We start from the raw sequence: 12,451 nt of genomic DNA, 5'->3' as shown, positions 1-12,451 counted from the left end.
TGGTTGTTGTTCCGAGGGTTACCTGAAACGTGATTTGGACTTGAACGTGAGATCCAGATCCCTTTGTATGGCACGTCCAACTTGTTGATGCCGAGGTGCCGCCTGTCCGAGTTCCTTGTGAGGAGGTGGGGGGGGGGGTGGTACCTGCAAGAGACTCCAATGCTTAAGTTAGAAAGGACTTTAGGCAAGTATTTTGTAGATTGAAATGTAAATTATACTTGAGGGGTTTCAGTGTATTTATAGTAGAGTTGATAACCACCTTTGTTGGAGTAGTTCCATCTTTATTTGATGGAGAACCGTTCTCTTTATCTTGAAAGTTCGTTGACACTTATCTTTTAGGAAAGATAAAGATAGTAGGAGAGATTCGCATAGGTAGTTCTCTTGTTTAGGCAAGTAGAACTTGAACTCCTTTACAGGGTCCGACCTCTTTAAAAAGGTCGGGTACGTTTGCGGAGGCTACCTTTCTTGGTGGGCCTTTTTTCTTATTAGGTCTGGCTTTGCTTATTGGGCCAGGATATGAACAGTGCATCTGCTTGAGTCTTGAGCCTTCTATAGGTTAGGCTCAAGCATTTTGTGGCTTCTGCTTAGACATCGAGTGCCCCGTCTTTCTGGAGGTTGGGTAATCGACATGTTTGAAAATTTGAACGTTGCTTCCCTTTAAATGAGAGGCTAAATTGGCATGGCTGTTTCCTCAAAGTATGCATATGTGTTTATGAGGAGTTAAGGAGTCATAATGCCCATTGTCTCTTATAAAAAGGTTTCGACTCTTCTTCTTTATTTTTCCTCATTTCTGAAAAAGTCTTTGTTTGCTTTTTGCTTTCTTTTTCGCAAAAGATTCTCTCTTTTCTTTCCTCTGTTTTTCAGTCAGTTTCGTCCCCAAGATTTCTCCTTCTTGGATTCTCTGAAGGCCTTGCCTTGCAAACGAGGAGAGGAACGTTCGTGGTTTTTCCGCTTGACGTGCCCTTTCTTTCTTTGCATTTCCATCAAGGTTGGCGCTTCTATTTATGTTACCAGTAACTTTATGTTTCTGTCCACCTTGTCGTTTATTCTGAATGGTTTTAGAAATGTTGTTTGATTGGCTGTTGTCGATACTTGGATTTGATGTGATCTTTGCTGTTTCTTTTTTGAAAAATTCTTCGTTTGTTGGAATGCTGTTAAAAGCTTCGTTTTGTTGACTTAGATTGATTTTCTGAAATTGCTGAAAACTGTAATCGTTTTAGTTTATCAATTATGTTTATATTGCCTCTAATGGTGTCCCTGCTATGTGATGTTGTAATTACTCATAGAATAAGAAGGGCACCATTTCGAGGATTTTTGTGTGTAGAAGAGTTGAAAAATTGTGTTGATTGGTTTGTTTGTTTTTACCCGACTTGTATTGGATGATGCCTGAGCTCTATTAGTAACGACTTCTTCACTTTGTATTTGTAGATATAACTTTTATGTTGTGCTCTGTTGTCCTCAATATGTCGACTAAGGTTCCACCTAGTCTCCTTAATTGGGTAGATACCTCTGTTCTTTCTTGTGTCCCCATAGTTGATAAACAGTATTGTGAAAAATTTTGTAGACACCATAAAATATGTGAGAATAGAGAGGACGAGAGGAACTATGAGCTAGTTGTGCCTAATCCTGAAAAGAAGGTGTGCTTTTCCCCTTAGATATCTTGGAATGTCCTTACTTTTTTGAGTCGAACGTTCTTTGAGTTTGCAGCATTGCCCCTACTCAGCTTCACCCAAATTCTTAGGCCTTTTTAAAGATTTTCTATCTCCTCTGCTGAGAACTTGATGTCCGACCTTCTACCAAGGTCTTCCTTCACCTGTTCTTCTTGACCAAACCTGGAACGACAAAAGGAAAAGCTTCTTGATTTTCCTTTCACGCTGTCCAAGAAAGAAAGGTTTTCTCTATTTTTGATGAATCTTTTCATGACTTCAAAAATTATTTCTTCAAAATTTGGTCTGTAGAGGGTGTTCAACCTTTCTATTTATATGAGAACGATGAGCCTTCCTTTTCCTTGTATTGGCAAGAGGAGCCTGTGATATTTAAATATACTATAGATAAGCTAGATGAAGTCAAGAAGTGTTTTGTGGACGTGTTGCAAGCGTGTTGGGGCCAAGCTCCTCACTTAGATACAAAAAGGTTCTTAGGTGATCCCGGTCAACTTCAGTCCGAGCTAGATAGTCTTCTAACCTCTAGCCATTATGACTTCTTAAGTTGTATTTTGTTGTTCTAATATTTCTCTTGTTTTTGCAAAGACCATGGCTTCCAAGATTTCGTCCATGAAATATCTGTGCCAAACTCGAAAAATGGTTGTGGCTCGGGGCCTTCAGGATAACGAGGCTGGAAGTGCTTCCTCCTGACCTTTCCTTAAAAAGTCGGATCCTGGCCCCACGGCTTAGAGAAAGGTCATCCCAACCCCTTCCATTCGTTGAATTCCTTCTGACCCACCTTCAGAGAGCTCGGGTGCCACGCCTTTCCCATCGCCTTCAGGGCCTCCTCCCAAAAAACAAAAGATTACTAGGGAGTTGAGCATTAACGATAAAGAATTTGACGGGTTAACTTGGAGTGAGAATATCTTGCCACATAGCCACATAAACATGGATGATGAGGCTATTCAAAATCATTTCAGCCATATAGCCTGTAACGGTATTTGGATGGCAGGAGTGTGCATTGCTCTTGCTACGGAGCTGAGAAAAACCCTTATTGGTGCCACTTAAAGCTTCCTTTATTCTGCAGCAGCTATGGCTAAGTGGGTGAAACAGAGGGCCGGGGAGAGTTACACCTGGGTCTATGGTAAGAAATTCGATCTTCAAGAGGAGTTAAAGGGTGCCCGGGAGGATTATGCTGTTTTTCAAGAGCACGTGGTCATAGGGATGGACGAGATGTTTAATAATTTAAAGGCTCAAGTCCAAGTCCTTACTCTCGACCTTGATCTTTCCTTGTTTAGTCAAGACAATATCATTGTGGACGGGAAGATTGTGCCAGCTCCTGATGATCGTGAAGAGCCTTAGCCTGATTCGAAGTCCCAGCGTAGCCGACTTCCCCAAAATCCCAAGGTCCATGCTGAGGTTGATAATGCTGAAATTCCTTCCTCGCCTCCTGGTCCTATCCCGGCGGTCCCGATCTATGTGCATCCCCCGACTACTCTTGTTAGAGGTAAAGACGTTTAGACCGGTGAGGACCTCAGCCCGCTCTTTGGCGAGAAATCTTAGAATTTTTATTGGTTTTATTTGAGATGCTTGAAATGACCCGGCTTATGGGTCTTATGATACTTTCATTTTGCGATAGTTTAGTGGCTTTTTTGAACACTTTACTTTTGTTATAGCTGCTTTCTCATAACTTTATGAAGTAGTATTCAGTTTTATCTCCTTTTGAAGAACCTTTCTGCTTTTTAAGTGAGTGCTAAGTCCTTGATGCTGAATATAGTTTGCTTGATTACGGATCTTAGAAACTTTAATAAACTATGAGTTTCCTTTCATAGTTCCGATTTTGGTAGTCGGCATTTACTAAATTACTTCTATAGCTCATTTTTTGCTCGACCTAGTAACTGAGGTCATTTTGCACTAGTTGTTTATATAACTTCTTACATTAACTTGTACCTCGTCGCTTCATCTTGCCGACTATTTTAGGTCGGGCAATGATTTTTGCGGTTTGTCAAGCTTAAATTAATGCGTTTTTAATAGGAAACCTTTGAAGTAAGAAGTAAGAATCGTTATTAATAGTCAAGAAATTCCTTTGTACAAACCTACGTACTAAGGTCTTGAGTATCCCTAGCCCTTACATTGGTGCCTCGTTAAAAAACCCTAAAAGTGGGGAAAAAGAGTACACCAGTGCACAAGGTTTGCTATCTAGCTATAATACTTTCTTAGGTGACATGCATGCCAAGACCTCGGAAGTGCCCGCCCTTGGAGATCGGACACTTTGTAGTAACCTTTGCCTAAGACCTCAACTATTTTGTAAGGTCCTTTCCAGTTTGCAGCTAGCTTTTCTTCGCCTGATTTTTGCACTCCGATGTCATTTTAGATCAGAATGAGGTTGTTGGGGGCGAAGCTCCTTTTGATCCCCTTCTGGTTATATCTTAGAGCCATCCTTTGCTTTAGAGCTTCCTCCTTAATCCAAACTCTTTCTTGGACTTCGGAGAGAAGGTCGAGCTCTTCTCTTTGTGCCTGGGTGTTGACCCCTTCATTGTAGAATATAACTCTCGGTGATTCTTCAGAAATTTCTATGGGAATCATAGCTTCTATACCATAGGCTAGTCAGAAGGGTGACTCCCCCGTTGTGGAATGGGGGGTAGTCCGATATGCCTACAAGACTTGAGGGAGCTTGTCAACCCAGGCTCCTTTCGTATCTTACAGTTGGTGCCTTAACCGGCTAGTACGACTTTGTTGGAAGCGTCAGCCTGTCTATTGGCCTGAGGGTGCTTTACCGGTGTGAAGTGATGTCTTATTTTTAGGTCGACCACCAGATTTCTGAAGGTTGAGTCAGTGAATTGAGTTCTATTGTCCGTGGTGATGGAGTGGGAAACTTCAAACCTTGTGATAATATTTTTATATAAGAATTTCTGACTTCTCTGGGCAGTAATAGTTGCTAAGGGCTCATCTTCGATCCATTTAGTGAAGTAGTCAATCCCTAGTATGAGGTATTTGACTTGCCCTGGTGCTTGTGAAAATGGTCCGAGCAGATCAAGACCCTATTTTGCAAATAGTCATGGTGAGGTAATGCTGATAAGCTCTTTAGGAGGTGCAACGTGAAAATTGGCATGTTTCTAGCAAGGTGGGCACTTCTTAACAAACTCGGCCGCTTTCCTTTGTAAGGTTGGCCAAAAGAAGCTGGCTCATATCACCTTTGGCCAGTGACCAAGCTCCCAAGTGATTTCCATATATGCCATTGTGTATGTCTTCTAAGACTTTCTTTGTGTTGGAAGTCGGGACGCACTTTAAGAGCGGTGTCGAGATCCTTCTTTCATATAGGACATTGTGGACTAGTGTGTAGTTTTGTGCTTCTTTTATGAGCCTTCGTGCCTCTTTTTCATTTTCTGGAAGGATATCGAATTTAAGATAGTTGACTATAGGGGCCATCTTTTGATTTGACACAGTCATCGCTTCTAAATTTCCTCCTTTTGATATTGATGGTGGTTATAGAGTCTCCTAAATAAGGCTTCTATTGTTACCCCTTGACTTGGTGCTGGCTAATTTGGAGAGGGCATCAGCTCGGACATTGGATTCCCAGGCTATATGTTGGACCTCTCCTTCTGAAAAGTGTGTTAATTGTTCCCAGGTTTCATCCAAGTACTTCTTCATAGTGAGGTCTTTGACTTGATAGGTGTCGTTAATTTGCAAAGTTATAACTTGCGAGTCACTAAACACCATCAACTTCTCAGCCCTCACTTTTTTTGCCAGCTTCAAGCCAGTAAGTAAGGCTTCATACTCTGCTTGGTTGTTAGAAGTAGGGAACTCAACTCTTAGTGAGAGTTCTATCCGAGTTCTTTGGTCACTTTCTAGAATGACACCTGCTCCACTTCCGACTTTGTTGGATGACCCATGTAACTGGATCTCCTTGGCTTTCAATGTATTCAGTGACAAAGTCAGCAAGGTATTGTGGCTTAATTACTGTTCGAGCTTCATACCTTAGGTTGAACTCAGACAGTTCCATGGCCCATTGTAGCATTCACCCTGCCAAGTCCATCTTTTGCAAAATGTGTTTCACTGGTTGGTTAGTATGAACTTTGATGGTATTGGCCTGAAAGTAAGATTGGAGTCTTCGAGATGTGAGAATAAGGGCATAAGCAAATTTTTCTATCTTTTGATAGTTCAACTCTGTCCCATGTAAGGCTTTACTGATGAAGTAGATAAGTTGCTGCCACTTTTCATCTTCTCAGATCAGGGATGAAGCTATAGCTCGGGTTCCCACCGCTAAGTACAGTACGAGCCCCTCCCCTTCGATAGGTCGGGTAAGTATGAAGGGTTGCCCCAGAAATGCTTTGAAGTACTGAAAAGCTTGCTCGCATTCTGGGGTCCACTCAAATTGCTTCCCCGTTCTTAGGATTGAGTATAAGGGAAGTGATTTCAGAGTTGATCCGGCTAAGAATTTGGATAGAGCTGCCAACCTTCCATTTAATTGCTGGACCTCTTTAACACAAGCCGGGCTCTTCATGTTGAGTATAGTCTGACATTTGTCTGAGTTTGCCTCTATACCTCTCTGGGTTAACATGAAGCCCAGGAACTTTTCTGCTTCTACTGTGAAGGTGCATTTCGAAGGTTCAACCTTATCTCATGCTTCCTTATTGTAGAGAACACTTCAGAGAGATCAGACAATAATGTTGTGTTCTCTTTAGTTTTCACGAGCATGTCGTCTATGTACACCTCCATGAGTTTTTCCAAGTGAGAGGAAAATACATTGTTCATCAGTCATTGATATGTAGCCCCCGTGTTCTTTAATCCAAAAGGCATTACTATATAGCAATAGTTAGCTTTTGGAGTTATGAACGAGGTCTTTTCCTGATCTGGCTTGTACATCGGGATTTGGTTATATCCCGAGTAATCGTCCATAAAGGACAGATATCGGTAGCCTGAGGCTGAGTCGACCAGAGCATCAATGCTAGGAAGAGGATATGGATCTTTGGGACAAGCTTTATTGAGGTCGGTGTAATCAACACGCATCCTCCACTTTCCATTTTGTTTTTTCACCAAAACAACGTTAGCTAGCCATAATGGATATTTTACATCCCTTATGAACCTTGCTTCCAGCAAGGCTTGTACTTGCTCCTCTATGACCTGTGTCTTTTTTGGCTCGAGCATCCGACGCTTTTGTTGAATAGGTGGGGAGCCCGGGTACACTGCGAGTTCGTAGGACATCAGGTCGGGATCTAAGCCAGGTATATCGGAGGCTTTCCAGGCGAAGAGGTCGGAAATTTTTCTTAGTAGATCAATGAGTTGTTCCTTTAGATTTTCCTCCAGACTAGCCCTTATATTCATTGTTTTGTTAAGGTGATCTCCGATTTGTACTTCCTCTACTTGGCCTCCAGGTTGGGGGTGTAGTGATGCGTGAGTATCTTTCCTATCTTTTCCTAGTGAATTTGCATTTGAATTGTTAAGTTTAATCAAGATTTAAATACTTTTTAGCGACTATGAATGCTACTTTGAGTTGTGTGCAATTCTGTTTATTTCAAGTAGTGTTCGGATGATTTGACAGAGTTTTATAGAAGAAGAGGAAGAAAGTGGATGATGCTGTCAACTCTGACCTCCCTGCACTCTAATGGACATAACTTGAACTACAAATGTCTAATTGACACGGTTTTAGTGGCATTGGAAAGAAAACTTCCAGAGCTTTCCAATGATATATAATAGTATACCCTTTCTCTCCATTCTGTACAGTCAAGATGGCGCCTAACTTGGGATTTCCCAAGTTAGGCGCTAGGATCACAAAGCTTTCCACAATGCATGCTGCCAAGGTGGCACCTAACGTGGAATATCCCAAGTTAGGTGCCATATGAAAGAAGAAGCTAGAAGTCCCATTAGGCCAAGGCAGCGCCTAACTTCATTTTCCTGAAGTTAGGTGCCAGTTCAAATAAAAACCATGGTCCCCACGCAAGATAAGAAGTATTCGAAGATTATTTTAGATTTTGATTAAAATTTTTATTTTAATTACAAATAGGAAAAGATATTATTTAGATTTAGAAAATACATTTTACATTAATTAGGATTAGATATAAAAGGAAAAAGATTCAGCCCTTCGGGCTTCTCTCTTCTCTCTTACCTCATTCCGCACTTTACAGTTTTTCTGAATCCTTGTTTTCTCTCTGAACTATGAGCAACTAAACCTCCACTATTAAGGATAGGAGCTCTGTTTATTGTATGGATTGATACTATTACTCTGCTATTTTAATTCATGTATTCATTTTAATTTCAAGAATTTGTTTTCGTTCTTCATCTTATGAATCTGGATAGAACAGAAGTATGACCCTTATTCTAATTGAGTTCTTGTAAACCTTGGAAAAGCAATTTACCTGAACAACATCTTGAAAACAAATTCTCCTAAATCACTAATTATCTCGACTTAACGGGATATGTGACATATAATCCTCTTATATTTGGATAATTAGGGTTTTTGTGGCACATAAACTAGTTTTGAACTTAACCCTCTAATCGGAGTCAAGTGACCAAGGAATTGGTAGTCGATGAAGGTTAGAGGAGACTAAAAATGTCTAAGGAATTAGGGTTTAGTCACATATAGTTTTTCATGAATTGAATCTTGCATGATTAAAGTAGTTGGTAAGAAAAGTTAATCCGGAAAACAAACATCTCTGAAACCTTAATTGTTTTACTCATATATTTCACAACCCTTTTACTGCTAACTTTCTGATTTTCTGAATTTACTGTTTAATGCAATTGAGACCCAAACACTCTTTTCTGCTTGTCTAACTAAGTAAATCATTCAATCATTGTTTCTTAGTCCATCAATCCTCGTGGGATCGACCCTCATTCACTTGAGGTACTACTTGGTACGACCCAGTGCACTTGCCGATTAGTTTGTGGACTTTAAATTATGCACCAAGTTTTTGGCGCCGTTGCCGGCGATTGACTGTGATTAACAACTATTAGTTGTTTGATTGCTTATATTAGGCTTTTTTAGCTTTAATTTTATTTAATTTTGCCCTTTTATTTCGAAATTTATTGCTATTATTTTTCCTTAATTTCTGAAATTAGGTTTGGTGTTACCTAGTTATTTTTATTTTAAATTCCCTGTCCATTTTTTTTTTATTAAATTTTGAAATTTTTTATTTAATTTTATTTATAATTTTCAAAATTTTTTCTTTAATTATTTAGTTTTTCTATTTTATTTCTTTTACACAGGTTACCTCACTGGGAATTCTCTGCACTCTGAAGTAGAGCTTCACATCTTTTCTTGTTTTCTGTTTTTTATGAGCAGGAACAGAAACAAAGAACCTCTTATAGATTTTGATCTTGAACCTGAGAGGACCTTGAGATGGCGGTTACAACAAGCTGGACTGTATAAATCTGGTGAAAATCTCAGTGATACTCTTGCAAAAGAAGTTAAGGAGCTCCCAATGGATCCTAAACACAACAATGCTGTCAACACCAATGTGGTAAATCGGAATGATAATGAACAATCTAGAAGGATCCTTGGCTCATACACTGCTCCCAATCCTAATTTCTATGGAAACAGTATTGTGGTACCTCCTATAGCTGTGAACAACTTTGAGCTGAAGCCTCAGTTAGTCACTTTGGTGCAGCAAAACTGTCAGAATCATGGACTCCCATAGGAAGATCTAAACCAATTCATCTCTAACTTCCTACAGATTTGTGACACTGTGAAAACAAATGGAGTGAATCCTAAGGTCTACAAGCTCATGCTCTTTCCATTTGCTGTGAGAGATAGAGCAAAGCAGTGGCTTGATTCTCAGCCCAAGGAGAGGCTGGACACTTGGGATAATGTAGTTAATGGATTTTTGCCCAAATTCTTTCCACCACAGAAGCTGACTAAGCTAAGGGTGGATGTTCAGACCTTCAGGCAGAGAGATGGTGAGACCCACTATGAAGCCTAGGAGAGGTACAAGTTGATGACCAGGCAATGTGCTCTTGACATGTTTTCTGAATGGACCAAGCTGGACATCTTTGATGATGGCCTCTGTGAAATGGCCAAAATGTGTTTAGACAACTCTGCAGGTGGTTCATTGCACATGAAGAAGACACCTAAAGAGGCTGCTGAGCTTATTGAGTTAGTTGCTAACAACCAATATCTTTACTCCTCTAATAGGAATCTTATGAACTCTGGGGCTTTTCAGAAGAAAGGAGTCTTGGAGGTGGATACCTGGGATGCTATTCTTACTCAGAATAAGGTTATGTCCCAACAAATTAATATGCTTACTCAACACTTGAGTGGAATGCATCTTTCAGCTGTTAGTGCTCAGAATGCCCCTCAAGAGGCTCCATATGACATGAATGGTGACTTCATTCAAGGTGAGAATTATGAATATACTCAATTTCCTCCTGAACAGGTCAACTATATGGGGAATGCTCCAAGAAACCCCAATAATGATCCATATGCCAAGACCTTTAATCAGGGATAGAGAAATCACCCAAATTTAGGGTGGAGAGAGCAACCTTAGAGGCCATAGAATTTTAATAATCATCCTCAGGGCGGTTTTTAACAGAATAATTTTAATAACCGCCAGTTTCAGTCATCTCAACAACAACAACAACCTCAGCAAGTAACTTCTCAACCACAGAAAAACACTGATCTGGAATCACTAGTTGCAAGTTTTGTACAGGAAACCAGAGCATTACTCAAGAACTTGGAGGTTCAGATGGGCCAAATAGCCACAAAAGTTGCTGAAATTGATTAGAGGACCACTAATAGCCTTCCTGGTAACACAATTCCAAATCTAAGAGAGAAGTGGAAGGCTATCACCGTGATAAGTGGACAAATGGCAAGTATGGAAGCACAAGTTACTGAGGAGCCAGTTGAAAAAGAAGTTCTGGAGAAAAAACAGAGGAGGTTGAACATGCCCAGCCTAAGCGTTCAGACAATCCTTTTCCAGTCACTCTTGATACACATCCGACATTACCTAAAGCTCCTGAATACAAGCCTAGGATGTCATATCCTCAAATGCTTCAAAAGGAGACCAAGGACAAGTAATTTTCAAAGTTCTTGGAAGTCTTCAGAAAGTTGCAAATTAATATTCTTTTTGCTGAGGTTTTGGAGCAAATGCCTCTCTATGTCAAGTTTATGAAGGAGTTGTTGTCAAAGAAGAAGCCTTTAATGGGAGATGAGACAGTGGTCCTGACCAAGGAATGTAGTGTCATAATCCAAAGTAATCTGCCAAGGAAAATGCCTAATCCAAGGAGCTTCCAAATACCATGTACCATTGAAAATACAACCTTTGAGAAAGTCTTATGTGATCTGGGAGCAAGCATCAATTTAATGCCCTTGTTTGTGATGAAAAAGCTAAAAATCAAAGAGGAACAACCAACAAGGATAGCATTACAAATGACAAACAAATCTTTGAAGCATGTACATGGAATAGTGGAGAACATTTTGGTCAAGGTGGGTAAGTTCTTCCTCCTTGCAAATTTTGTGATTCTTGACATGGGGGGGGATGAAAATGCCTCTATAATCTTAGGAAGACCATTCTTAGCCACTGGAAGAGCTCTGATTGATATGGAAGAAGGTGAATTAGTGTTTAGAGTGCATAATGAGCAACTAGTCTTTCATGTCTTCAAAAATATGCACTCATCAGGTGAAGAAGAGAGGTGCATACAAATTGAACTTATTTTTCCAAACCTTCAAGAACCCCCTGATGATACACCACAGAATCTGTAGCTCAAACCTCCTTTGGTGACAAGCAATAAAATTTCTCCTGAGATCAAATCTAAATTTGGTGTCGGGAATGCATCATCCACCAAGGAGGAGGTTCCCAAAAAGAAGAAAGTACCAAGAGGATGGAGAAAAAAAAGATTCCTACTGAAGACTTTTCTCCAGGAATGAAGGTGGTGTTCACTGCAAGTCTAATCCTGCCTCATGCAACGAATAGGATCTTGTCTCTTGAGCATATAGAATTGATCCATGAGAGCACAGGAAAGAAGTTCACAGTAACGGGTGAAGATCTGAGCCCCTATGATCCTCCTCCTTAGAGGAGCTGACTGTCAAGCTAGTGACGGTAAAGAAGCGCTTGTCGGGAGGTAACCTGATGTCTCGTATCCTTAATTTTGATTTATGCTTTGGTTTTATTTAGTTTTATATGAGTTTCTATAGTTTTTCCTTTTGTTTTATGTGTATTTTGATCATGCAGAGCATTTAAAACAGAAATAGGTGCATTCAGACAGAGTTCCGGACACCCTGGAAGAGTTTGATGCGGACAGGGTGGCGCCTAACTTCACTTTCTGAAGTTAGGCGCCACATGAAGACCAAAACTGAAGGCATAAGTCTGGAGGGGTGGCGCCTAACTTCACACTTATGAAGTTAGGCGCCATTTGTGCGTGCAAGTAGACATTCTCCACTGGGTGGGTGGCGCCTAACTTGGCTCCATGAAGTTAGGCACCACCAAGAAGGCTACACACTCAATTTTCCACTGCCACCCCAGCGCCTAACTTCACAAAAACTTCACATTTGTGAAGTTAGGGGCCAAAAAAAATTTGTCTTCACGCCTAACTTGGAGTAACTAAGTTAGGCGCCAGTGAGGAATGTTGCTTCGGGGGATACGGCGCCTAACTCCAAGTTTCTCAAGTTAGGCGCCAGCTTTGTACTACACGAATCATTAAAATCCTGAACCATATCTTGTTGATTCATTCCCCATACCATGCTATATTCCCTTTCCTTTTTCTTTGCCTTCTCAATCCCATCAAAATCCCTTTGCCTAAATCCGAACCCCCTACCACCCGTGACTCATTCTCATTCCGTACCCCACCCTCCCATTCCATACCCACATAATAACCAT

The sequence above is a fragment of the Arachis ipaensis genome, chromosome B01 (assembly GCF_000816755.2).
Source record: "Arachis ipaensis cultivar K30076 chromosome B01, Araip1.1, whole genome shotgun sequence".
In the NCBI taxonomy this organism is placed as follows: domain Eukaryota; kingdom Viridiplantae; phylum Streptophyta; class Magnoliopsida; order Fabales; family Fabaceae; genus Arachis; species Arachis ipaensis.
Note: the sequence above shows the minus strand (reverse complement) of the source record.